The 26532-nt window shown below is 43.6% G+C and overlaps 1 protein-coding gene across 9 annotated transcripts in view; it reads right to left on the reverse strand.

Moving 5' to 3' along the window:
* RAF1 (Raf-1 proto-oncogene, serine/threonine kinase) overlaps window positions 1-21934 on the reverse strand; it is a 79282-nt gene extending 57348 nt beyond the window's left edge. For 3 of the 9 annotated variants that reach the window (XM_008951709.4, XM_063602185.1, XM_008951708.5), the window contains exon 1: window positions 21523-21934. The gene's annotated coding sequence lies outside the window, so the exon portion shown is untranslated. Of the gene's footprint in view, window positions 1-21079; window positions 21259-21522 lie in introns of those variants that run through there. The other 6 variants (XM_008951712.4, XM_008951711.5, XM_055109500.2 and 3 more) reach the window with 5 other exon arrangements.
* Between the last annotated feature and the right edge of the window lie 4598 nt (window positions 21935-26532).

Raw genomic sequence — 26532 nt, forward strand, 5'->3', positions numbered from 1 at the left:
CATAAAAAAGGATGAGTTCATGTCCTTTGTAGGGACATGGATGAAGCTGGAAACCATCATTCTGAGCAAACTATTGCAAGGACAGAAAACCAAACGCCGCATATTCTCACACATAGGTGGGAATTGAACAATGAGAACACTTGGACACAGGGTGGGGAACATCACACACCGGGGCCTGTCATGGGGTGGGGGGAGGGAGGAGGGATAGCATTAGGAGATACACCTAAAGTGAACAATGAGTTAACTAGTTAACTGGTGCAGCACACCAACATGGCACATGTATACATATGTAACAAACCTGCACATTGTGCACATGTACTCTAGAACTTAAAGTATTAAAAAAAAAGAATGTACAGAAAGATTTCAGATATGGAGAAAAAATAGTTCCACTTACAGGAAATATAACAATTTCCAAATATTTGGTGGACATGTCCCCCCCAAAAAAAAGTTTTGTTGTTTTTTTTTTTTCTTTTTTGAAACAGGGTCTCGCTCTGTCACCCAGGCTAAAGTGTAGTGCCGCGATCTCAGCTCATTACAACCTCTGCCTCCCAGGTTCAAGGGATCCTCCCACCTCAGCCTCCCAAGCAGTTGGGACCACAGGCATGTGCCACCATATCCGGCTAATTTTTGCTTTTTTCATAGAGACAGGGTTTCACCATGTTGCACAAGTTGGTCTTGAACTCCTGAGCTCAAGTGAGCTACCTGCTTTGGCCTCCCAAAGTGCTGGGATTACACATGTGAACCACCGTACCCGGCCCCAAAAATGCTTTCTTAAGCGTAACTACGTAATGCTAGTTGTAGTTTAGATTCCTGGATGTTAACTTAAAATAGTCCCATAGGAACCCGGTGTGGTGGCTCACGCCTGTAATCCCAGCCTGAGGCAGGTGGATCATCTGAGGTCAGGAGTTCGAGACCAGCTGGGCCAACATGGTGAAACCCTGTCTCTACTAAAAACACAGAAAAATTAGCTGGGCATAGTAGCAGGCACCTGTAATTTCAGCTTCTCAGGACGCTGAGGCAGGAGAATTGCTTGAACCCAGGAGGCAGTGGTTGCAGTGAGCCCAGATCGTGCCACTGCACTCCAGCCTGGGCAACAAGAGCAAAACTCTGTCTCAAAAAAATTAATTAATTTAGGCCGGGCGCAGTGGCTCATGCCTGTAAATCCCAGCACTTTGAGAGGCTGAAGCGGGTGGATCATGAGGTCAAGAGATCGAGACCATCCTGGCTAACACGGTGAAACCCCATTTCTACTAAAAATACAAAAAAAAAAAACCCCAAAAAACAAAAACAAACAAACAAACCAAAAAAACACAGCAACTAGCCAGGCGTAGTGGCGGGCGCTTGTAATCCCAGCTAGTCGGGAGGCTGAGGCAGGAGGAGAATGGAGTGAACCCAGGAGGCAGAGCTTGCAGTGAGCTGAGATCGCACCACAGCACTCCAGCCTGGGCAACAGAGCGAGACTCCATCTCAGGAAAAAAAAAATTAATTAATTAAAAAAACAGTAAGATAAATAACACTTCTCCCATTTCAGTAAAAGGATGAAGCCAGTTTCTCAATGAATAAAAACAAGAGACTGTTGAATGTCAAGTTTTATAGACAGTCCAGACAACACAGGGAGACACCATCTCTACACACACACACACACACACACACACACACACACACACACACACACACACACACAAAATAGCTGGGTATGGTGGCATGGGCCTGTAGTCCCAGCTATTGGGGCAGGGCCAGGGGGTGGGAGGCTGAGGGGAGAGGATGCCTTAACAGGGAAGTTGAGGCTGCAGAGAGCCATGATCACGTCACTGTAACTCCAGCCTGGGTGATACAGCAAGACTCTGTCTCAGAAAAAAAAAAAAGAAAAAAGTCAAGAATGCATTCTTGAGGAATTCCACCAACAAAATGCACCAAATATAGCCAAAGAGTTTTCTGCTATATGCCAAGTGGAAAGCTATGAAGAAAGAGAAGAACAGAAGCAAGAGGACATTGGTTTTCATCTCCTATTCTTTCAAGAAGTAAGATCCATTATCTTTTAAAAAGTCTAAACACTGGTAAGGCAAGACACAACTCCCACCCATAACACTGCATCTCTGTCCTCAGGCAACAAATCAAATGACAGATAAAAGCACAATATCTACCACTCAACCCCCAGGCTTCAGCACAGAACTCACAAACATTCTGCTGGCTAAGGCAAAAAGGTGTACTGTATTTCCAGAGAGCTTGCAGAGTTCTGAGCACTAATCCCATAATCCTCATATCTCAATCTACACAAAGCACCATCAGGCTAAGAAACAGATTATATAGCAGGCACAACACTCTTGGGTATGCAAACATGTTAAGGATCAAAGTAAGAAAAGAGTAACTATAGGGGCCATACTATATTTGCCAAAAAGTGACTTGTTTAAAAATTAAAAAGAAGCCGGGTGCAGTGGCTCACACCTTTAATCCCAGCACTTTGAGAGGCTGGGGTGGGTGGATCACCTGAGGTCAGTAGTTCAAAACCAGCCTGGCCAATATAGTGAAACCCCATCTCTACTAAAAATACAAAATTAGGCGTGGTGGCAGGCGCCTGTAATCCCAGCTACTAGGGATGCTGAGGCAGGAGAATCGCTTGAACCCGGAAGGCAGAGGTTGCAGTGAGCCAAAATCGCACCACTGCACTCCAGCCTGGGCAACAAGAGCAAAACTCTGTCTCAAAAATAAAAATAAAAATAAAAACAAAAAAGAAATCCAGTTTACCTCCTTGTGCAATTCCTAATAAATTGCTGAGAAGTGATCTTACATAGGAATCTTGTATAATTTATTCTGATGCTCATAATCCAGAAGAATATAGGGTTGTGATAAAGGCATTTTCAACTCAACAGTCATTTCAGCCTTCTCACCCTGTGGTCCACCTCTAGAAATAACTTCAGTGAATTGTTGCATTCAGAGAATTTCTAAAAATAAGTTAAGTAATACCAGATTAATAAACTATAAATTAGACAACAAACTTTCAAAAACCCTGGAAAGGTTTTGCTGGTTTTTTTCAGTTTATCATATCCTGTAAAAAATAAGAAAGCACAACTATGTTCAAGGTGCAAGATTATTAGGGAGCAGCACACATACAAAGTACAATGAAGTAGCTTCGGGACAAGTCAAATCTGGAGAGACTACAATTATTAAAAAGTTACTACCTGTACTTAGGGTATCATTTTAAGTGATTTGAATCCTAATATTTTAAGGTACATCTGTCACATTAAAGCTAAATCTGAGGCATAAATGTTTCAGTGAAAATGTTATTTTATCAACATCTAGAGAAGTAAGCCAAACTAGAACACCCACTTAAGTTTTCTCATGGATTGTACTGCCGCAACTACTCTCCCGAAAAATGAGATTAGATTCCTTTGGACAGTGGTAAGAATTATCACAATTCTGACTAATGCAGCAAGCTTCTCAGGAGTTAAGTGTAGAAGAACTACAAGTCCTAAAACTTCTGTCCAAAAGAGAGTCAAGAAGCAGCTCGACAAACTTAGGGTTAAGGATGACTTTGTTTTGCCCTATCCCTTGGCTCTATCCTTTTGCTTAGCAAGGCCTAGCAGTCAAATCTTCCTATTGCCCTTTCTGAGTAGGGAAACACCCACATGCAATAAACAATGTAAATACTTCAGGCATGGACATTTTTAAGTTTTCTTCAAAAACGCCTTAGCAAATCAATCATTATAATCAGGCACTTTGAAAAACCTCATTTTTGAGTTTTTCCTCAAATACTATATTTCACTCAAAAATATTAAGGTGGCCAGGCGTGGTGGCTCATGGCTGTAATCCCAGCACTTTGGGAGGCGGAGATGGGTGGATCACAAGGTCAAGAGAGCCAGACCATCCTGGCCAACATGATGAAACCTCGTCTCTACTAAAGATACAAAATATTAGCTGGGCATGGTGGCACGTACCTGTAATCCCAGCTACTCGGGAGGCTGAAGCAGAAGAATTGCTTGAACCAGAGAGTTCGAGGTTGCAGTGAGCCAAGAGCGCATCACTGCACTCCAGCCTGGTGACAGAGCGAGACTCAGTCTCAAAAAAAAAAAAAAAAAAAAAATATATATATATATATATATATATATATATATATATATATATGGTGGCAGGACAAAAATATCTAAGGTAGCCAGCCTTTTGGTATTAAGGTTTTAAGAGATTCTTAGATCTACCTAAAACCTAACTTCTGAGAACCCAGCAATGCTTTTTGTGTAGTTCTGACTCAAAAAAGTTTACTTAGTCAAGAGAACTCAGAATTTAACACAGCTTTACAATTTATTCAGCTCATCTTTCCATTATCTCACAGAACTGTTAGAATTAAGCAGGTTAAAGCAGGTATTATTCATACTACCCCTTTTTTTGATGAAGAAAAAAAGTAAAATTCAAAAGGTTTAGTGACAATTTAAGAGAAGCAAAATTAAAAATTCAGATACTCAGACTTTACATCTCTTTCCATTATAATACACTGATTTGAATGGTACAATAGGATTTGAAATTTTTATTGTTTAATGATGTTACTATTACCTTTAAAATTTTTGTTTGTTTTTCACAGTTGATCTGTACTTTGAAACCTAGGACTTAATTTTTGGAATACAGTAATGTAGTGGTTAAGAGTTTTAGGCACTGAACTCAGAAAAACCCAGGCTGGAAGTTTAAGAGCTATCTAGAAGAGTTCCTAATTATTGTACTGTATTGTATTTATTTAATCTTTTTTTTGTAGAGGTGGGGCGGGGTGAGGGGGGTGTCTCACTATGTTGCCCAGGCTAGTCTCGAACTCCTGGCCTCAAGCAGCGTCTCAGCTCAGCCTCCCAAAGAGCTGGGATTACAAGGCATGAGCCACTGTGCCTGGCTTATTACATTACTTTTAAATAAATATTGTTTGTAAATAATGCATCAGACCTCTGTGTGGAGGAAAGAAAAAGACTGTATATACCATGTCTTATATATCACAAGCAATTAAAATTTTTCTTCATATTTAAGAGATTTTTACTTCACTTCTAAACAAAGGATTTAGCTTAAATTCATTAGAGCAGTCATATTCTTAATGCTTTTTTATAACTTATCCTTTCTTTTTACTGATTAAATAATATATTAATAGATGGTGTATCAAAAATCTAATCTTTGTTTTTTAGAGACGGAGTCTCCCTTTGTCACCTAGGCTGGAAGTGCAGTAGCTTCATCATAGCTCACTGTAGTCTCAAACTCCTGGGCTCAAGCAATCCTCCCACCTCAGCCTCCTGAGTAGCTGGAAAAATATAATCTTTCATTCATGCAGCTAACATTATAATCTACAGCAAATGGATAAAGAATTAAGACAGGCAGAAATATAATAACGATATTACCGGTTTCTTTTAAGTCTTTTTTTTGAGGTGGAGTCTTCCTCTGTCACCCACGCTGGAGTGCAGTGGCACGATCTCAGCTCACTGCAACCTCTGCCTCCAGGTTCAAGTAATTCTCCTACCTCATTCTCCTGAGTGGCTGGGACTACAGGTGCGCACCACCAACGCCCTGCTAATTTTTGTATTTGTCTTTTTTTTTTTTTTTGAGACAGAGTCTCACACTATTGCCAGGCCGGAGTGCAATGGCACAATATCGGCTCATTGCAACCTCCGCCTCCCGGGCTCACATGATTCTCCTGCCTCAGCCTCCCGAGTAGCTGGGATTATAGGCACACACCACCACACCCAGCTAATTTTTTGTATATTTAGTAGAGACGGGTTTTACTATGTTGGCCAGACTTGTCTCAAACTCCTGACCTCGGGATCCACCTGCCTCAGCCTCCCAAAATGCTGGGATTACAGGTGTGAGCCACCACGCCCGGCCTAATTTTTGTGATTTTAGTAGAGAAAGGGTTTCAATGTATTGGCCAGGCTGGTCTCAAACTCCTGACCTCAAATGATCCACCCACCTTGGCCTCCCAAAGTGCTAGGATTACAGGAGTGAGCCACTGTGCCTGGTTTTTAAAGTCATTATTAAAATCTTCATTACCGGCCAGGCGTGGTGGCTCACGCCTGTAATCCCAGCACTTTGGGAGGCCGAGGCGGGCAGATCACGAGGTCAGGAGATCGAGACCATCCTGGCTAACATGGTGAAACCCCGTCTCTACTAAAAATACAAAAAATTAGCCTGGCGTGGTGGTGGGCACCTGCAGTCCCAGCTACTCGGAAGGCTGAGGCAGGAGAATGGCGGGAACCCAGGAGGCGAAGGCTGCAGTGAGCTGAGATCGCGCCACTGCACTCCAGCCTGGGCGACAGAGCGAGACTCCGTCTCAAAAAAAAAAAAAAAAAAAAATTCAGGCCAGGCATGGTGGCTCACCCCTGTAATCTCAGCACTTCGAGAGGTTGAGGCAAGCAGACTGCTTGAGCCTAGAAGCTTGAGACCAGCCTGGACAACATGGAGAAACCCCATGTCTACAAAAAATCAGCCATGCACGGTGTAGCACATGCGTAGTCCCAGCTATTCAAGAGGCTGAAGTGGGAGGATCACCTGAGCCCAGGGAGGTCCAGGTTGCAGTGAGCCATGATTGTGCCACTGCATTCCAGCCTGGGCAACAGAGTGAGACCCTGTCTCAAACAAACAAACAAACAAACAAAACAAATAAATAAATTTTAAGTGGTCACAACACTGGAAAAAAAATAACTTTCACACATAAAAAGTTTCTGCTGAGCAAATATGCTCAAATGTTAGTTTCCTAACCAGTCCAAAAGGGCACTCTCATGCACTGCAAGGTGATGTGTACGTGTCAATATTTTTCGTTTCCTCACTCCTCTTTCTCAATTTCTGACCACAAACTGGTAACTTCATCAGATGACAGCCCAGAATAAACACACATGAAGAAATAAGCCACTCTACTCTTCTAAAAGTTAGCAGGGGCTGTACAAGTTTACAAAACAGACTCCTACATTTTAAAAGTGTAACTTTAAAAATACAAGTTAAAAATGAGCTAGTTCAAAAACAATTATGCTAAAACAAATCAGTTCCACAAACGATACCTGGAGCCAACTTTATTTTTAACTCTCACCACAAATAAGCTTAAATTATTTTCATTTTAAATCACATTGTCTGGACTCTTTTTTAACCCGAGTTTTTCTTTTCACCTTCAAATCAGTCATTGTTTTCTTCATCTAGTCAGCAACTGCTGATTTTTAAAATAAACAGATGTGTATTCAAAGTACACCATTAACACAAGTACCAAAACACACAATGTACAAATAAAATATGGTTTAGGAATGATTATTCAGATAGCCAAGTAACAGCGGAGTTAAAAAAAAAAAAAAAAAAAAAAAAAAGCTACATAATGAAGTAGGAAGGAAGAGGGAAAAAAATCACCTGGAAACACTAACAATTTCCACACTAATTTCTCTTTCATACTAAAGGCATTAATTTTCACAGTAAATCTTGCATATTCAACAAGTGGTTAAAAAAAATTAGCCCTCCTCAAAGATAAGGACACAGAATATAAGTGAATCATTCATTCTACACACTGGCATCACTCATTTGGCAGAGGAGATGTGGCCTCAAGAGAAGAGGTATTCCCCCAAGTTTACATCTTACCAAAGCAATTTCAAGAAGTAACCATCTATATTAGCCGGATGTGGTGGTGCACACCTGTATTCCCTACTCAGATGGCTGAGGCACGAGAATCATGTGAACCCAGGAAGCAGAGGTGGCTGTGAGCCGAGATCGCACCACTGTCCTCCAGCCTGAGTGACAGAGTCAGATTCTGCTTCAAAAAAAAAAAAGTAACCATCTGATTCAGCCAGCTCCCCTACACTTCCTTCTGGAGTCAATGGCTTTCAAACAGAAAAATTCCCATCGGCCGGGTGCGGTGGCTCACGCCTGTAATCCCAGCACTTTAGGAGGCCGACGTGGGCGGATCACCTGAGGTCGGGAGTTCAAGACCAGCCTGACCAACATGGAGAAACCCAGTCTCTACTAAAAATACAAAATTACCCAGGCGTGGTGGCACATGCCTGTAATGCCAGCTACTTGGGAGGCTGAAGCAGGAGAATCGCTGGAACACAGGAGGCAGAGGTTGCAGTGAGCCAAGATCACGCCATTGCACTCCAGCCTGGGCAACAAGAGCAAAACTCAGTCTCAGAAAAAAAAAAAGAAAGAAAAGAAAAAGAAAAATTCCCTAGTCTTTAGTGGTGCGCTCAATAGTAAACTTTAACAACTTCTAAGAGTTACAGTAAGACACCTGTAAAACTGATAATATCATTTGTTCTTCAGAAATTACTTTTAACCAACTTTTCAATAATAATTTTCTCAAAAGAAAGACATGTTTAAAATTTTTCCCTGGCCAGGCATGGTGGTTCATGCCTGTAATCTCAGTAATTTGGGAAATCAAAGCAGTAGAATGGCTTGAGCCAAGGAGTTCAAGACCACCCTGGGCAACAGAGTGACACCCCATCTTTATGAAAATAAAACAAAATTAGCTGGGCATGGTGACACATGCCTCTAGTCTCAGCTACTCAGGAGGCTGAGGCGGGAGGATCACTTGAGCACAGGAGTTTGAGGCTGCAGTGAGCTATGATCGTGCCACTGCACTCCAGCATGGGGGCCAGAGACTGTCACTCACACACACACACACACACACACAGTTTTCACTGTTAGTTACACCATTAATTCATTAAAGCTCTAAATTATACCCTGCTATTTTGCCAGAGGATAAAATAGTAAATGAAACACAAAAATATAACCTAGGGTCAGGAGCAAAGGCTCACACCTATAATCTCAACACTTTGGGAGGCCGAGGTGGGAGGAGTGCTTGAGCCCAGGAATTCCAGATCAGCCTGGGCAACTGAGGGGGAACATCAACTCTACAAAAAAATTGTTTTTAATTAGCTGGGCAGCCAGGCACAGTGGCTCATGCCTGTAATCCCAGCACTTTGGGAGGCCGAGGCAGGCAGATTACCAGGTCAGGAGTTCGCGACCAGTCTGGCCAACATAGTGAAACCCCATCTCTACTAAAAATACAAAAAATTAGCCAGGTGTGGTGATGGGCGCCTGTAATCCCAGCTACTAGGGAGGCTGAGGCAGGAGAACTGCGTGAACCCAGGAGGCAGAGGTCGCATTGAGCCAAGATCACACCATTGCACTCCAGCCCGGGAGACAGTGCGAGACTCCATCTCAAAAAAAAAAAAAAAAAAAAAAAAAAAAAATTTAATCAGGCATGGTAGTCATGCCTACAGTCCCAGCTACTCAGGAGGCTGAGATAGAAGGATTGTCTGAGCCCAGGAGGTCGAGGCTGGAGTGAGCCGTGACTGCATCACTGCACTCTAGCCTGGGTGACAAAATGAAACCCCATCTCAAAAAAGAAAATATAACCTACATAATTATATACCAAAGCATTGAAGAACTACATGTATTTCCTATAATCTTGTTATAATCCATCATCCAGTATAGGACATTGCACAAAATTAGGTACTCAAATATCTGCTGAATATTAATGGAGAAAAGTTAACAATTACAATATTTTCCTAACCCTTTTTCATGAATACCGAATCACTATCACATAAATCTAAAGAACCAGAATGCCTCTCTATAGACTGTAACCCAGCATGGAATGAAAGGAAAAAAAGAATAAAGAGCACCATTTATTCAACAATTTCTAAGAATCTACTTTCAACTGTTAGCTGCTTTGAGGAATATAAAGTTCAGGGAGACATGGTCCTTGCATTCCAGAACCCCTTAAAGTAGAAGTAAAAACCACCACCGTTTAACAAAAATTGAATATGTGCTAGGCACTGGGCTAAGAGCTTTCAGGAAGACAAGCAGGCCTACAACAAAACATGAAATTAAGGGTAGGGAGGATTCTTAAGAAAGGTACTATAAGAATCTGAAATGTGGTAAGGTCACTTCTAGCTTGAGTGGAAGAAGAGGTAGACAAGGATATTTCATTGTGTATTTGAGCTTAAAGGGGCAATATTTCAACAGACTAACGCAGAGGTAAAACAAAAGCTAAAGTGTGCCCAGGGAATAAGCACAGACAAGCAGGTAAAGAAATGAGCCTGTTGAAGGATACAGCCTTTCTTATTATATAACTTTGTTTCCTTTTATTTTAAATATTCACAATTAATGTCTTTACAAAGACACTCATTATAAATAGCAAGCCTTTTTACTAAAATGTTTACCCTGCTTTTTTTCTATAGCACTTAAACATTACATGTATTAGAGGGGATCTTTTAACCCCTTCTTTGTTTTATCTTTCCTTTCCTTCTCCCAATAACCAATTATTCTTCAGTGTTTCCCTACATGCTTATAATCTCATACCGATATATATAGATTTTTTGCAATAATTTCTTTTCCCAATAATTTTTTAAGATACACGAATTGGGCTGGGTGTGGTGGCTCATGCCAGTAATCCCAGCACTTTGGGAGGCCGAGGCGGGTGGATCACCTGAGGTCCAGAGTTCGAGACCAGCCTGGCCAACATGGTGAAACACTGTCTCTACTAAAAATACAAAAAAAATTAGCCAGGCGTGGTGGCTCATGCCCATAGTCCCAGCTACTTGGGAGGCTGAGGCACGAGAATCGCTGGAACCCGGGAGGCGGGGGTTGCAGTGAGCTGAGATCGGTTGCAGTGAGCCGAGATCGCACCACTGCACCCTAGCCTGGGCAATAGAGCGAGACTTGGTCTCAAAAAAAAAAAAAAGATACACGAATTTATCACAGAATACATGTTCAAAGAGGGAGGGAAACAAATTAAAAATATGAGCTGGGCACGGTGGCTCATGCCTGTAATCTCAGCATTTTGGGAGGCCAAGGCGGGCAAATCACTTGAGGTCAGGAGTTTGAGACCAGCCTGGCCAACACAGTGAAGCCCCGTCTCTACTAAAAATACAAAAATTAACTGGGCATGGTGGCCGGTGCCTGTAATCCCAGCTACTTGGGAGGCTGAGGCAAGAGAATCACTTGAACCCAGGAGGCAGAGGCTGCAGTGAGCCAAGTTCGCACCACTGCACTCCAGCCTGGGCGACAGAGCTAGACTTGGTCTCAAAGAAAAAAAAAAAATCAAAACTTATGCATATACTTACAGACCATACATAACACCATTTGCACAGACACACATTCACAGTTGAGAGAAATGTAAACAAATGTTAAGATGCAGTATATTAAATAACTGCAGCATATTAAATAACTGAAGCCAGGTGCAGTGGCTCACATCTGTAATCCCAGCACTTGGGGAGGCAGAGGCGGGTGGATCACTTGAGGTCAGGAGGTTGAGACCAGCCTGTCCAACATGATGAAACCCTGTCTCTACTAAAAATATAAACATTAGCCGGTCGTGGTAGCGAGTGCCTGCAATCCCAGCTACTAGGGAGGCTGAGGCAGGAGAATCGCTTGAACCCAGGAGGCAGAGGAGAGCCGAGATCATGCCATTGCACTCCAGCCTGGGCGACAGAGCAAGACTATGTCTCAAAAAAAAAAAAGTGATCTCTCATGGGTCTTCTGTATTTTTCATCATGTACAGTACAATACCATAAACTTTGAATAACAGCATAGGTCCCATATGAAGTACCACTAGTGATGCTGGAAGCGCTCCCAAGAAGCAAAGAAAAGCCATGACATTATAATAAAAAGTTGAACTACTTGACTTATACAGTAGATGCAGGTCAGGTCAGCAGCTGCGATTGCCGGCCATTTCAGACAGACTATTTATCTTTTCTTTTTCTTTTTTTTTTTTCAAGAGACAGCATCTTGCTCTGTTGCCCAGGCTAGAGCACCATGGCACGCACAATCATAGCTTATTGCAGCCTCCAATTCCTGGACTCAAACAATCCTCTCTCCTCAGCCTACCAAGTAGCTGGGACTACAGGCGCATACCACATGCCTGACTAGTTTTTTTGGTTTTAGAGATGGGGGTCTCACTATGATGCCCAGGCTGGTTTTGAACTCCTGGCCTCAAGCAATCCTCCCTCCTTGGCCTCCCAAAGTGCTGGGATTACAGGCATGAGCCACAGAGGCTGGCCCTAAATACATTATAGAATAAAAAAGCATGAGAGGCCAGGCACAGTGGCTCATGCCTATAATCCCAGCATTTTGGGAGGCCAAGGCGGGAGAATCACTTGAGCTCAGCACTTCGACATCAGCCTGGGCAACATGGCAAAACCCCATCTCTACAAAAAATACAAAAATTAGCTGAGTGTGGTGGCACACACCTGTAGTCCCAGCTACTCAGCAGGTTCAGGAGGGAAGATGGCTTGTGCCTGGGAGGTCAAGGCTACGGTGAGTGGAGATCGCACCACTGCACTCCAGCCTGGGCAATGGAGTGAGACTGTGTCACTCACAACACAAAAAAAGGGTATGAGTATAAAGTAACTACAACTGTGTGTATCAACTTATAGAAAAACTTTATTCATTTTTTTTTTTTGCTTATTTTTCTTCTTACACCTCACAAGGATGAAAGAAAAAGTGTTCTTTTTAAAAAGATGTCATTAATTGTGTAATTAATGTATCTCTTTGAATAACATTATACACAAGTTTAAGAGGGAGGAAAAAACCCATCAGATCCAAATATAGCCAAATTCAAAGGTTCTGGTTTGCCCATTAGATCTAAGTAGCAATAAGAAGAAAAGGAGGGCTGGGCGCAGTGGCTCAAGCCTGTAATCCCAGTACTTTGGGAGGCTAAAATGGGAGGATCAATGGAGGCCAGGAGTTCGAGACCAACCTGGTAAACATAGTGAGACCTTCCCCCCCCCCGCCATCTCTAAAATAGTAAAAATAATAATTTTTTAAAATGCAAAAAGCCTACAACCACTTCACAATCATTAGGGTTGTTATTTTATTTATTTATTTTTTGAGACGAAGTCTCACTCTCGTGGAGTGCAATGGCGCAATCTCAGCTCACTGCAACCTCCGCCTCCCGAGTTCAAGCGATTCTCCTGCCTCAACCTCCCAAGTAGCTGGGATTACAGGCATGCGCCAACAAGCCCAGCGAATTTTTTTTGTACTTTTAGTAGAGACGGGGTTTCACCATGTTGGCCAGGCTGGTCTCGAACTCCTGACCTCAGGTGATCCGCCCGCCTCGGCCTCCCAAAGTGCTGGGATTACAGGCATGAGCCACCGTGCCCAGCCCAGGATTGTTATTTTAAAAATCAAAAAAGAAAAACTAACAAGTGTTGGAAAAGATGTGGCAAAACTGGAACCCTTGTGCTTTGCTGGTGGGAAATGTAAAATGGTGCAGTCACTGTGCAAAACAGTTTGGCAGTTCCTCAAAAAGTAAACACAGAATTACCATATGATCCAGTAATTCTACTCCTGTGCATTACCCTAAGGCACTGAAAGCAGGGGCTCCAACAGATATTTGTACACCAATGTTCACTGCAGCATTATTTACAACAACCAAAAGGTGGAAATAATCCAAGTGTCCATCACTGATGAGGAGATAAACAAAATGATATATTCATACAATGAAATATTATTCAGCCATAAAAAGGAATAAAATACAGATACATGCCACCACCACATGGATAAACCTCGAAAATGTGCTAAGTAAAATAAGCCAGACAAAAAAGGCCAGATAGTGTATGACTCCCCTTACATGAGGTACCTGGAATAGGCAAATTCATAGAGAGAAAGTAGAATAGGGGTTACGAGGAACTGGGCATAGGGAGGAATGAGGAGTTCTTGCTTAATGAGTACTGTTTCTGTTTGAGGTAACAAAAAGGTTCTGGAAACGAGTAGTGGCGATGGTTTTAAGACATTGTGAATGTTGTTAAATGTCACTGGATTGTAGATACACACACACACCCCACCCCCAATCCGCCCCCTTCCAACTTACATAAGACAGCCTAGGGGTCCATTTTGCATTGTCAGGCAATACTAGATAATACTAGCCAGGGAAATCACAATCTCTCCTCTCAAAATCACACTATAATGCTGGACCAGACTAAGGTCAAAAATGGTAGAAGATTATCATTTATCCCCCCATTCTCTCTGAGTATAACTTTCTTCCATATCTAAAACCTATGAATGCAAAAGGAAATAGCCAGCATGGTAACAGCTGCTTGAGCTGAAGAGTCAGTGTGCTGCTAAAGCAGGCAAATGTCATCAAGGAGCTAGCAGGCAGAACCTAGAGCACTCTACATATAATGCCCAATAGAGGGAGAAGCTTAAGCAACTTACCTCCTCCAACAGACAGGTCCTAAGTTACAAAGTTCTAAGTTTGAATTTAGTAAGTGTAGCCTCTTTACTGTAAGCATTTTGGAGAGATGGCAGTAGAGTGAAACTAAATCCATAAGTGATTAACCTCTGATTAATGTTTGCTGTGTAAGACAAGGTTTTAAGAACTGGAGATATATAAAAAAGGATAAGACATGCCCCACTGGAAATATATAGGCAAGAGTAAGACATGCCTCATTTTTAAACTGAGACATAAGACATCTATACAAGAAATTCAACTTGGCCACTGCGGTGGCTCACATCTGTAATCCCAGCATTCTGGGAGGCCGAGACAGGTGGATCATCTGCAGTCAGGAGTTCAAGACCAGTCTGGCCAACATCATGAAACCCCATCTCTACTAAAAATACAAAATTTAGCCGGGTGTGGTGGCAGATGCCTGTAATCCCTGCTACTTGGGAAGCTGAGACAGGAGAATCACTTGAACCCGGGAGACAGAGGTTGCAGTGAACCAACATCACGCCACTGTACGCCAGCCTTTGTGATAAGAGTGAAACTCCATCTCGGGAAAAAAAAAAAAAAAGAGGAATAGATAAAAGTAAGGAAATGTCAGCCTCTCTCAATTAGATAAGGTCCTTGAAGGTAGGAACTTGCCTTATGCTGCACCAAGTGCACTGGCCTGCACCTACAGGAGCCTAAAAATACTGGCTTTTGATTTCCACTAAACATACTATTACTATGAGAAAGCCATGTGAGCAAGACACAGAAGCAAGAATTGTATATACTTAGTCTGGTAGCCAGGGAGAGCCTGGAAGATTTGAGCAAGAAAGTAAGGCCAGCACATCTACCCTTAAATATTTTTGTGTCGTCACAAAATAGGATACACAAGAATTCACATTTCCCTCTGTGAAAGGAAGCTGGGTAGCTAGAGAACAAAAGAGAACATAGAATAACTATGCACAACATAACTTTCTATATCCTTTAAATGTTGTGACATCTGACATTATTACTTACTCAAAGAAAATAATATTTAAGTCTTAAGAATTTCCAGGCAGGGACCAGGTGCAGTGGCTCACACCTGTAAATCCCAGCACTTTGGGAGGCCGAGGTGGGCAGATTACCTGAGGTCGGGAGTTCGAGACCAGTCTCACTATCATGGAGAAACCCCATCTCTACTAAAAATACAAAATTAGTCGGGCATGGTGGTGCATGCCTGTAACCCCAGCTACTCAGGAGGCTGAGGCAGGAGAATCGCTTGAACCCAAGGCACAGGTTGCGGTGAGCTGAGATTGCGCACCACTGCACTCCAGCCTGGGCAACAAGAGCAAAACATCTCAAAAAAAAAAGTATACAATAAAATGGCTTTTATTATATTCACAGTTGTGGATCCATCTCCATAATTGTAGAACACTTTTATCACCCCAAAAAAAAAAAAAAAAAAAAAAAAAACCCTATCACAGTCACTGACCATTCCCTACATCCCTCAGCCCCTAATCTACTTTCTGTCACTAAGGATTTTCCTATTCTGGACATTACATATAAATGGAATAATTCAATATGTGGTCTTTCCTGCATGGTTTCTTTTACTTAGCATGTTTCCAATGTTGTAGTATACACCTGTACATCCTTTCTTTTTATTACTGAGTAACATTCCATCACACAGTAGTGCTTCCATATCCACTTGGAATATGTTCCAAGACTACCAATGAATGCCTGAAAGCAAGAACAGTATACTATACTGTATATGTTGTTTCCTGTACATACATACCCATGATCAAGTTTAACATATAAATTAGGCACAATAAGAGATTAATTATAATTAATAATGGAACAATTATAAGAATATAATATCATAAAAGTTATGTGAGGGCTGGGCGTGGTGGCTCACGCGTGTAATCCCAGCACTGTGGGAGGCTGAGGCAGGCAGATCACCTGAGTTAGGGAGTTCAAGACCAGCATGACCAAGACAGTGAAACCCTGTCTCTACTAAAAATACAAAATTAGCCAGGTGTGGTGGCGCATGCCTGTAATCCCAGCTACTCAGGAGGCTGAGGCAGGAGAATGGCTTGAACCCAGGAGGCAGAGGCTGTGGTGAGCAAAGATCATGCCACTGCACTCCAGCCTGGGCAACAAGAACGAAACTCCGTCTCAAAAAAAACAAAAAAAGAAACAAACAAAATTGACTGCCACTGCCTGCTGCTTCCCATTTATTAACAAAAAATGTAAACAACCTCTAAATCATAAAGATTTTAAAACCGTAAACTAGCTTTAGGATTGTTAAGCCCCACCCAGTAAAACCCCTTAGAATCTGGTCTAAAAATAAAACCGTGTGTCAAGTGTTCCTCAAAAAATGCTACGTACACTGATTGGAATGTGATGCCAATTAACATACTTTGTGAGTAATTTGCCAAACTTTAGATAGTCTAGGCCAAAACCAGTAACAAAGAAACAACACCCACTTGACATTTTCCTTAGTTAAGCTGAGATTCTAGGGGTCATTTTAGAAGAAAGGCAAACAGATCTGAAATTAACTAAAATCATTTAGAACTACGCAAGTCATTCTGGGAGAAAAGAAGTAACAAAATGACTCAAACATTGTAAAATTAAAGATCAAACCTTAATGTGTAATTAAGGAATTTTTACTTACAACTCTAAGGCAAGAAAAAAATAGCCATTACTATCATGAGAATTACAAGGCAAGATGCCTGAGCGAGCCTGTAATGCCAGCACTTTGGGAAGCCGAGGCAGGTGGATCACTTGAGGTCAGGAGTTCAAGACCAGCCTGGCCAACATGGTGAAACCTCGTCTCTACTAAAAATACAAAAATTAGCCAGGCAAGGTGGCCGGCGCCTGTAATCCCAGCTACTCCGGAGGCTGAGGCATGAGAATCCCTTGAACCTGGGAGACGGAGGTTGTAGTGAGCCAAGATCACACCACTGCACTCCAGCCTGGGCAACAGCACCAGATTTCATCTCAAAAAAAAAAAAAAAAAAAAAAAAAAAAATTACACGCAAGGTAAGTTAGCCCTATACCAAAAGTACCAACTGAATTGCAACACAAATATCTAGTATTACATTTTGAACCCAGTCAGATGAGCAATTAGGAATTCTACCCTCCCATACACATACCAATAAAAGACCTAAACAACCTCATCCTAAATAAACACAGTGTTCTCTGATTTTCCAATTAATTTATTCAAGGTAAGTAATTTTCCACCTCATAGTCATTTGTTTTGAAGAAATGACTCCCAAGATCTGAACAACTTAAAAACAAAAACTAAGTCAAAAAGCTCAATTTTATGGTTTCATAAACCCCCTCACTGTCACATTATCCACTGCCTTTCAAAGGCAATATTTAAAATTGTCTTCTGCAAGTCAACATTAAGGCATGCTGTTTGGCTAACAAGCTCCTCCCAAGCTCAAGATTATTATGTATGGCCTATTATGATCCTAACATGCAAACAAAAGTACTCCCTCATGTAACATTTTTTTAGGCAGTAGGTTACTAACAAAGATTTACCTGAAATTTAAATGCAGAATCATACATTTACTAGTAATAGACTACCTGAAATAGTAGTTTAAAGTTATCAATTATATTTTTTATTTCGTAAATAATCCAGTGCTTCTGGAAAAGTCAAATTTAACTTCCAAGAAGTATGAACTTGCTTAATCTTCAGAGCAAACAAATGACATGTTATAAACTAAAAGCTACTAGTCTCAGAGCAACTGTAATATAATACTTGATGTTTAACATTCTTCACTTCATCTTTTAGATACTTTTTGTCAGAAATTACCAGCTTAATCTGCTTCTCACTGTTTTTTTCAGCTAAACCAAATCCCATAAAATATGTTCAAGCCTTCTATTGAAGGCACACTTTTTTTTTTGAGACAGGGTCTCACTCCGTCACCAACACTGGAGTACAGTGGCATGAACATGGCTCACTGCAGCCTCAATCTCCCTGGGCTCAGGTGAGCCTTTCACCTCAGCCTCCCAAGCAGCTGGGACTACAGGCATACTACACCATACCCTGCTAATTTTTTTCTTTTTGTGTGTGTGTATTTTTTGTAGGGACAGGTTTTCACCATGTTGCCCAGGCTGGTCTCAAACTCCTGAGCTCTAGCAATTCACCAGCCTCGGCCTCCCAAAGTGCTGGGCTTACAGGCCTGAGCCACCACAACTGGCTGATGTTTTTACAACTACTGACAAGACTTTAACAAAACTAAGGAACTCCACTACAATTTATAATCACAAAACACCACATATCAGCCAGGCACGGTGGCTCACGCCTGTAATCCCAGCACTTTGCAAGGCCAAGGCGGGTAGACCACAAGGTCAGGAGTTCAAGACCAGTCTGGCTAATATGGTGAAACCCCGTCTCTACTAAAAACATAAAAGTTGGCTAGGCGTGGTGGCAGGCGCCTGTAGTCCCAGCTACTCAGGAGGCTGAGGCAGGAGAATGCTTAAACCCAGGAGGCAGAGGTCGCAGTGAGCCGAGATCGCACCACTGCACTAAAAAAACACCACATATCTTTAAAAGATAAGCCTTTAGTACAGAAACAGTAACAGGTTTATTTTTCCAAGTATCCCAGCATTCAACTGGGTCAAATGTTTATGTTGCATTTTAAACAGCTTAGCCCTTGAGTGATAAGGGTAAAAACAAGCCAAAATAATCCTGAATGTTCTTCAGTGGTATATAATCATCACAACCAAAGCAAGATTTAGGAACTGCAACTGAAGTCTGTTAATTCCATAATAGTCACTTCAGCATAAACATTAATCACAATATTATAGCTATTTTAGGAAAATTATGTTTATGGGGATAAAGATTTTATAACAGGTTGTTATCCGAGAAGTCAATACAAATAAATAGTTTATAAAATACACTTATTAAACTAAAAATACTCACATTCTACACTTTTTTTGATGTTTGTTTTCTATAGTCGTCCAATTTCTGTAAGACTGGGGAGTACATTATTTATATTTAAAATTTAGGCCAGGCACAGTGGCTCATGCCTGTAATCCCAGCGAGGCCGTGGGAGGCCGAGGTGGGCAGATCTCTCGAGGTCAGGAGTTTGAGACCAGCCTGGCCAACACGACAAAACCCCATCTCTACTAAAAATACAAAAATCAGCCGGGCGTGGTGGAGTGTGCCTACCCAGCTACTCAGGAGGGTGAGGCAGGAGAACTGCTTGAACCAAGGAGGCAGAGGTTGCAGTGAGCCGAGATCGCATCATTGCACGCCAGCCTGTGCAACAGAGTGAGACTCCGTCGCAAAAAAATAAAAAACAATAGAATAAAATAAAAATTAGTAGGAGAGTGTTCTACATTTATAAAGTTAACATTTTTGTGAGCAAGTATAACTTTAAGAGAATTTTTTGCAAGAATCCCCAGGAATATATGAGTTCAATTCATTCACTACTGTGTAAGTCAAAACATTTGATATAAAACACTTATCAAAAATGTTCTGCTAGCCAGGCACAGTGGATCACACCTGTAATTTCAGCACTTTAAGAGGCTGAAGCTGGAGGATCACTTGAGCCCAAGAGTTCAAGACCAGCCTGGCCAACATAGTGTGACCCCCTCTCTATTATTTAAAAAAAAAAAAAAAAAGTTCTGCCTGGCCAGTGGCTCACCCCTGTAATCCCAGCAAGCACGTTGGGAGGGAGAGGTGGAAGCAGGAGGATCGCCTGAGCCCAGGAGTTTGAGACCAGCCTAGGCAACACTGCCAGACTCCATCTCTACTATTTTTTTTTTAATTAGCCATGTGTGGTGGCACCTGTCTGTAGTCCCAGCTACTCAGGAGGCAAAGGCAGGAGAACTGCTTAAGCCCAGGAGTTAGAGGCTGCAACCGAGCTATGATCATGCCACTGCACTCTAGCCTGGGCGACAGAGTGAGATCCTGTTCCTTTAAAAAAAAAAAAAAAAAAAAAAAAAGTTTGCATTGTTCTGAAAAAATAAAAAAAAATTTAAAAGTCATTAACTAAGTTAAACTAAATATGTTCAATCAATATCAGCTTCAACATCAACAAAGGGAGAAAATTATCAGCAAGAATGAAGACTCAGCAACCCATGTACAATAATCCAAATTCAACTAGTTCACTATCTACAACAAAGACAGCCCCCTCACAATTCTAGCAACTTTTATTTTACTCTCATCTCTCACCATTTCCTTCCTGCACCCCAGGCAATTTGCTGCTCCCCAAACTCATCCCAACTCCCACATGGCTCTAAGCCTTTGTACCAGCTGTTCCCTGAGCTCCTCCTCACCTGATGAGCACTTACTCACAGGTGTTTCAAAACTCGACTCAGAAGTCTCCTCGAGTGTAGAAGCTTCCTCAACTCCTCCCCAAGCAAAACTAACTGTTCTAAATCCCCATAACACTTGATAAGCCAATTCTTATCACACTGCATTGTTTTCACGCCTTAGGAGCGCAGGGAGGGCAGAGTCTCTCCACTCAGCCCACAGAGGACCAGGCAAGCAGAAACGCTCAATGAACGTGCCTTGAATTCATTTTCCACTTAGATTAAGTGACCCCCTAGAACCCGTTCACATCTCAAGGATACACGTAAGTTCCATTCCTTCTTCCCACCACAGAATGAATACCAGGGGCACACCCAGAGCCCTAGAACGAGAACAATGAATGAACACGGCCGCCTCGCCTCTCACGACGTCCAAACGCCTCTCTCTTGGGCATCGACTCGCTCGCAGAGCCTCAGCAGCTGCAGAGCTGAAGCGTCCCGGCGGCTCTCGCGTCACACAAAAGACAGCCCTGACTCTTCATTCCAAAGCGTCCTGAGGCCAATCCTCTATAAGTATCCCAAACCTTTCATTAATAACCCACAGAGTCCTGATACCCAAGGCTAGTCCTGATACCCAAGAAGAGGCCCCTGTGCCTTTGCGGTAGGGCACTGGCCAGTTTCCTCCTCTCTTACCCGATTCCTCATGTCGTCTCTAAAAGGGTGTCACTTGACTGAAGTACCCTGAGAAAGGGTGCAAGCCCGGGTCCCACATTCGGCGGCCCAAGAGAAAAGGAATTGGCCCATCCAAGTGACAACAGATATGGGGCAGCTCTGCGCGGATTTTCCCACTGCCAAATATGAGGAATGCGCATGGCATAAAGGTGGCGTTGGCACGTTTCCGCCAAACACAAGGAAATTTGAGTGGGATGTGGGAACTCGGCTCGCCGGCCATGACACCGGACTCCGGGGCCCCCGCCCAACGCTACCCGGGGTGACAGCGGCCTGGCCCAAGCCCTCTGCCCGGCAGCCGCGGAGCCGCTCCATCAGCGCCACCCAGGCCCGGTGGCCCTGGAAGCCGATTCCTCAGCCCCGCCGCCCGGCTCCCCAGGCATCCACGACCCGGTCCTGCCACCTACCTGAGGGAGCCAGGCCGCCCCAACGTCCTGTCGTTCGGCGGCAGCTTCTCGCCCGCTCCTCCTCCCCGCGGCGGGTGAGGGAGCGGGAGGCGGTCACATTCGGCGCGTCCCCAGCCCAGGGGACGGAGCCCCGAGCAGCCCCCGCATCGTAGCAAACGCGCTCCGCGCCTCAGGGCACGCGCCCCAAAGCCCGGCCAGCTGACCCTTTTCGGGGCCCAAAAAAGGCAGCAGAAAGCCGTTCCCGCCTCACAATCGTTTTCCTCTTACTCCCGCCATCTAAGATGGCGGCCCAAGCGCCCGCGATTAAGACTCTCGGGCGGCCCCGACAAGCGAGCCCTCGACTCGGTACTCGTCCTCCCGACCTGCGACGCCACCGGCTCTCCGATTCTGCGCGAGCCCTACTGGCAGTCGACTTCTAACTTGGCTCGGGCATCCATCGCTCTGGCCTGAACTCAGGCCCCGCCCCCGGGGCGTGGCCTAGCGATCTGGTGGCCGCCATTTCGAAGCTGAAGAGGTTAGGCGATGCTGACTTGCTTTCAGGAGGAGCACTCGGTAATCGAGAAGAACAGGCTTTCGGCCAGCCAGGAGTGGCCAGAGGCCTAGAAGGGGAGAGGAAGGCCTGCCTGCCCAGCATTGCAAGGCCCAGCGATCACCAGACGTGCCTCAGGACACAGGGCACAGTGTCCAACTTTGACGCGTCCTCTCCGGCCACTTTAATACCAAATCACGGCTCCGCCACTTGACAGCTATGTGGACAGTCCCTGAACCTTAAACAGTCTTTTCCTTGTGTGTAAATTCCGAGTTCATTTTTCCCCCATCACATTAGCAACAAGTTAAAAAAACTGATACTATCCGGTTTGGTCCAAGGTATATTGAAACCTGTTGTGTGCCCTCGCAGCGCTATCACAGTGGAACTTGGACATGTTAAAAGTATATATCCTGCCTCCCGGCAGTTTCACTTCTAGACACTAATTCTAGAGAAATAAGTATACACATACACAAAAAGCTATGTGTGAAGATATTTAATGCCATATTATTTGCATTCTGGAGAAACACTGGGGATGAAATGAAGATTAATAGGAAACTGGTTAAGAGAACGCTGCTACACAGCCAATCTGGGTTGTCATCCATCCAAGAATGAACTAGATAGTTACTGAATTTAAAAAACAACAAAAAAAGGGCCCGGCGCGGTAGCTCACTCCTGTAATCCCAGCACTTTGGAAGGCCGAGGCAGGCGGATCACCTGAGGTCGGGAGTTAGAGACCAGCCTGACCAACATGGAGAAACCCCGTCTCTACTAAAAATACAAAAATTAGCCGGGCCTGGTGGCGTACGCCTGTAATCCCAGCTACTCAGGAGGCTGAGACAGGAGAATCGCTTGAACCCGGGAGGCAGAGGTTGCAGTGAGCCCAGATCGCGCCATTACACTCCAGCCTGGGCGACAGAGCGAGACTCCGTCTCGAAAAAATAAATAAATATAAAAAAATAAAAAATACCAAATTAGCTGGGCGTGGTGGTGCATGCCTGTCATCCCATCTACTCGGGAGGCTAAGGCAGGAGAATTGCTTGTACCCGGGAGGCGGAGATTGTGGTGAGCCGAAATAGCGTCATTGCACTCCAGCCTGGGCAACAAGAGCGAAACTCTTGTCTCAAAAAAAAAAAAAAAAAAAGACATGGCTGGGCGTGGTGGCTCACGCCTGTAATCCCAGCACCTTGGGAGGCCGAGGCGGGCAAATCACTTGAGGTCATGAGTTTGAGACCAGCCTGGCCAACATGGTGAAACCTGTCTCTGCTAAAAAATACAAAACAAATAGGCCGGGTGCGGTGGCTCACACATGTAATCCCAGCACTTTGGGAGGCCGAGGCGGGCGGATTACGAAGTCAGGAGATCGAGACCATCCTGGCTAACACAGTGAAACCCCGTCTCTACTAAAAATACAAAAGATTAGCCAGGTGTGGTGGCGGGCGCCTGTAGTCCCAGCTATTCAGGAGGCTGAGGCAGGAGAATGGCATGAACCCGGGAGGCGGAGCTTGCAGTGAGCTGAGATCGCGCCACTGCACTCCAGCCTGGACAACAGAGTGAGACTCCGCCTAAAAAAAAAAAAAACACACACACACACACACAAACGAACAAACAAAAAAATTGGCCAGGTGTGGTGGTGCGCACCTGTAATCCCAGCTACTCAGGAGGCTGAGGCAGGAGAATCACTTGAACCCAGTAGGCAGAGGTTGCAGTGAGCCGAGATAGCGCCACTGCACTCCAGCCTAGGTGACAGAGCCAGACTCTGTCGCAAAAAAAGAAAAAAAAAAAGCCATTAAGTTAAAAAAGCAGAACATCATGTATGATCTTATTTACGCAAACACAGGAACACAAGATACCTACCTAATACTACAGAATGCCATGTGCACTATTGCTTTTCGATATTGAGAGCCTATTAGGTACCACACATTATTTTGGATATTGGAAAATTAACAGTAATCAAAATCCCTGCCTTCTAGTAATGGGAGACTAAAAGAAAATATAAATAATAAAATTCAGGTTGGATGTGGTGGCCAAAGCCTCTAATCCCAGCACTTTGAGAGGCCAAGGAAGGGGGCTCACTTCAGCCCAGATGTTGAAGACCAGCCTGAGCAACATGAGATCCCATCTCTACCAAAAAAAAAAAAAAGAAAAGAAAATTAGTGTGCATGGTGACATGCTCCTGTAATCCAGCTAGGGAGGAGGCTGAGGCTGGAGGATCACTTGGAGTTGGGGATGGCATAAGCTATGACTGCCTCACTGCACTCCAGCCTGGACAACATAGCAAGACCCCGTCTCTTAAAAAAGAAGAAGAAAGGAAAAATGAAGCAAAGTGAGAATGACAGGAGTATGTGGACCAACGTAAAAATAAATGTAGGAGAAAGACTGGCCAGGCGCGGTCGCTCACGCTTGTAATCCCAGCGCTTTGGGAGGCTGAGGCAGGCAGATCACAAGGTCAAGAAATAGAGACCCTCCTGGCTAACACGGTGAAACCCGGTCTCTACTAAAAATAAAAAAATATAAAAAAAAATTAAAAAAAGCCGGGCGCGGTGGCTCACGCCTGTAATCCCAGCACTTTGGGAGGCCGAGGCAGGCGGATCACGAGGTCAGGAGATCGAGACCATCCTGGCTAACACGGTGAAATCCCATCTCTACTAAAAATACAAAAAATTAGCCGGGCGTGGTGGCGGGCGCCTGTAGTCCCGGCTACTCGGGAGGCTGAGGCAGGAGAATGGCGTGAACCCAGGAGGCAGAGCTTACAGTGAGCCAAGATGGCGCCACTGCACTCCGTCTGCCTGGGCGACAGAGCGAAACTCCGTCTCAAAAAAAAAAAAAAAAAAGAAAGACTAGAAGGTGTGGAATGTGGATAGCATGAGGTGGATTTTTAAAATGGGAATAATAGGCCAGGCACGGTGGCTCATGCCTGTAATCCCAGCACTTTGGGAAGCTGAGGCAGGCAGATCACCTGAGGTTGGGAGTTCGAGACCAGCCTGACCAACATGGAGAAACCCCATGTCTACTAAAAATACAAAATTAGCCGGGCATGGTGGCCTGTAATCTCAGCTACTCGGGAGGCTGAGGCAGGAGAACTGCTTGAACCTGGGAGGCAGAAGTTGCAGTGAGCGGAGATTGTGCCATTGCACTCTGGCTTGGGCAACAAGGGTGAAACTCTGTCTCAATAAATAAATAAATAAATAAATAATAAATAATAAATAAAATAAAATGGGAATAATAACACCTTCCTTGCAGGATTAAATGAGATAAAACCTGGAGAGCACTTAGTGCAGAGGCTGGTGGTTGAGACTTCAGTGCCTAGAGTCTGACTTGCCTGGGTTCAAATTTGGACTCTGCCATTTCCTTATCTGTGACTTGGAGAACTCATTTAAACTTCTCAATTCTTCCATTCCCTCATCTATAATGGAAATGTGATGATACTACCTCTTAGAGTTGTAAGGATTTAGTAAGTTTTAGATGTAAAGTACTTGGAACAGTGCCTTCCTCATATTAAGCATTGTAGAAGTGTTAGCTGTAATTACTAGAGCTATCTCCCTCTTTTTCTAAAATAACACTGGTTTACAAGGAAACCAAAGAAGTCAATATTATAACTATCTCTAATTATCATTATCATTATTACTTGAGGCAGAGTTTTGAAGCCACACTTGCTGACCTTCTGATTATTCCTTCCTTCAGCATCCCCAGCTATTTGCCCAGCACTTTACATCTTAGAAATTTAAGGAGCCTGTGCCTCATTCAAACTTTTCAGCTCACCTGGAAGAATGGCTACTTCATTTTTTAAAAAATTTATTGAGGTGAAATGAACCATTTTAAACTGAACATTTAGTGGCATTTAGTACATTCAGTCTTTTACAGCCACCACCCCTAGTTCCAAAACATTTCCATTACTCCAAAGTAAAACCCCTTACCCATCAAGCAGTTTCTTCCCCATCCCCTGAACGTCTGGCAATCAACAATATGCATTCTGTCACTATGGATTTTTCTATTCTGGATATTACATAAAAATGGACTCACACAATATGTGGCCTTTTGTGACTGACTTCTTTCACCTGGCATAATGTTTTCAAGGTTCATCCACATGGTAGCATGTGTCAGTACTTTATTCATTTTCATGGCTGAATAATATTCCATTGTAAGTTTATGCCACATTTTGTTTATCTATTCATCTGTTGGTGGACATTTGGGCTGTTTCCATTTTTTGGGCATCGTGTGTGCTAAGAACATGTGTGTTACATGCTGGGTTGCATATCCCCTACTTTGGATACCTCTGGTTTGGTGGTAGGAGAGGTCAAGTGTGCTAAAGTCATTAGGAAAGGTCTCAGAAGAGTAATAGGAGGAAGGAATGAGTCTGAAATGGTTTGAAGGAAGAATAGACATGCCCATGATGTCAGATCAGAGGAGGAAAATAGGCCGGGCGCAGTGGCTCACGCTTGTAATCTCAACACTTTGGGAGGCTGAGGCAGGCAGATCATCTG

This window comes from Pan paniscus, chromosome 2, assembly GCF_029289425.2.
Source record: "Pan paniscus chromosome 2, NHGRI_mPanPan1-v2.0_pri, whole genome shotgun sequence".
Classification (NCBI taxonomy): Eukaryota; Metazoa; Chordata; class Mammalia; order Primates; family Hominidae; genus Pan; species Pan paniscus.